This window comes from Ornithorhynchus anatinus, chromosome 5 (genome assembly GCF_004115215.2).
Source record: "Ornithorhynchus anatinus isolate Pmale09 chromosome 5, mOrnAna1.pri.v4, whole genome shotgun sequence".
In the NCBI taxonomy this organism is placed as follows: domain Eukaryota; kingdom Metazoa; phylum Chordata; class Mammalia; order Monotremata; family Ornithorhynchidae; genus Ornithorhynchus; species Ornithorhynchus anatinus.
Genome location: NC_041732.1, coordinates 13,661,725 through 13,664,003, shown reverse-complemented (window position 1 = coordinate 13,664,003; position 2,279 = coordinate 13,661,725). Strand labels below are relative to the sequence as shown.

Genomic DNA, 2,279 nt, shown 5'->3' with positions numbered 1-2,279 from the left:
ACCTTCTGACTCCCAGGCACGTGCTCTATCCACTCCTCCATGCTGCTTCACTGGACTATAAGATCCCTGTGGGCAAGAATTGTGTATACCAACTCTGTTGTAGTGTACTTTCCCAAGTGCTAATTATAGGGCTCTGCATTCAGTAAGTGCTCAATAAATGTCATCGGTTATTAAAGTTATTAATAAAAATAACTTGGTGGAATGCATTTAAACCTCTTCAGTTTGGACTCCACTAATCCAAAACTAACCATAATTTGACTTCCTCCTTCTGCTTCCTTCCCACTGTCCTCTTGGCTGCTTCTAAAGAAGATAGGCTTTGATCGAAGAAAGATCTACCTCACAGTTAGAAAAGCCGTGGTTCAGTTGCAAGCCACAGGAGATAGGCAGAAGCATAGTTGGATGAAGAAGTGTAAAAGGGACTCTTCCCCAACACCCATCTGAAATGAGAAGCTTTAAAGGGATGGCCAAAGAGACACTGACCAGTCCATTATAGAACCAGGGGTTCTATGCCAAGATTTGTGTCTTATGCCGTCGAGTCGTCTCCAACCCATAGTGACGCCATGGACACATCTCTCCCAAAACGTCCCACCTCCATCTGCATTCGTTCCAGTAGTGGATCCAGAGAGTTTTCTTGGTAAAAATACAGAAGTGGTTTATCACTGCCCCCTTCCATGCAGTCAACTCGAGTCTCTGCGATAGATTCTCTCCCATTCTGCTCCTGCCCAGCACAAGGGAGTTTTGATTTGAAGCAGATTGCCTTCCACTTGCTAGCTACTGCCCAAGTTAGGAATGGAATGGTTAAGCTTCTGCTTGACTCTCCCTCCTCTAGCCAAGACTGGTAGAGAGCTGGACATTCTCCAGGTGTAACCCTGAGAGGGGATGCCAAGATTACATGCCTGCAAACACCACCTCCCCAACACACACACGCACAAATTGGAGATTGAATCCTACTCCCTTCTACTTAAACTGTGATCCCCAAGTGGAACAGGAACTGTGGTCCACCTGATTATCTTGTATCTACCCCAGTGCTTGGTTCAGTATCTGTACATAGTAAACACTTAATAAATACCATAATTATTATTAATTATTAGTCAACAAGATAACACAGTGGACAGAGCCTAAGCGTGGAAATCAGAGGACCTTGGTACTAATCCTAGCTCCATCTTTTACCTGCTGCGTGACCTTGGGCAAATGACTTCACTTCTCTGTGTCTCAGTTACCTTATCTGTAAAATGGGGATTAAGACTTTGAGCCCCATGAGGGACTGTGTCCAACCCGATTTGCTTGCATCCACCCCAGTGTTTAGCATAGTGCCTGGCACATAAAAAGTGCTTAACAAATACAATAAAAATAATAATTACTATTATGATTATTATTTTTGGTGTCTCACCTGCAAAATGGGGAGCTCTTCTACCTCTTACTTATTCTTTAAACCCCATGTGGGACCTGATGATCTTGTATCTACCCCAGAGTTTAGTATAATGCTTGGCACCTAGTAAGTACTTAAATAGTAGTAGTGGTAGGAGGAGGAGGAGGAGGAGTAGTATACATATAGCAGCGTGGTTCAGTGGAAAGAACCCGGGCTTGGGAGTCAGAGGTCATGGGTTCTAATCCCCGCTCTGCCGCTTGCCAGCTGTGTGACTTCGGGCAAGTCACTTAACTTCTCTGTGCCTCTGTTACCTCATCTGTAAAATGGGGATTAAAACTGTGAGCCCCACATGGGACAACCTGATCACCTTGTATCCCCCAGCGCTTAGAACAGTGCTTTGCACATAGTAAGTGCTTAACAAATACCACCATTTATTTTTATTTTACTTTTATTCCGTGTTAAAATGTCACTTAAAAAGTACTTCCAACTCTGAGCTTTAACCAATTCAAACTTTTCTTCCCTCGTTGCATTGTAGAGAAGCAGCGTGGCTCAGTGGAAAGAGCCCGGGCTTTGGAGTCAGAGGTCATGAGTTCAAATCCTGCCTCTGCCACTTGCCAGCTGTGTGACTGTGGGCAAGTCGCTTCACTTCTCTGTGCCTCAGGTACCTCATCTGTAAAATGGGGATGAAGTCTGTGAGCCCCACGTGGGACAACCTGATTCCCCTGTGTCTACCCCAGCGCTTAGAACAGTGCTCTGCACATGGTAAATGCTTAACAAATACCATCATCATTATTATTATTATTATTATTATTTATTTTCAAAGCCAAGCAAAGCTGGGATAAATATGTGGGACTCATAGTCTAAAGGGGAGGGAGAACAGGCATTTCATTATTATCATTAAATGACTTGC

The 2,279-nt window shown here is 44.0% G+C and overlaps 1 non-coding gene across 1 annotated transcript; it reads right to left on the bottom strand.

Annotated features, from left to right (window-relative positions):
* Positions 1-741: 741 nt before the first annotated feature.
* On the bottom strand, positions 742-879 carry LOC114812664. The gene has a single exon (XR_003760315.1). It is a non-coding gene; the product is annotated as a small nucleolar RNA SNORA7 (small nucleolar RNA).
* Between the last annotated feature and the right edge of the window lie 1,400 nt (positions 880-2,279).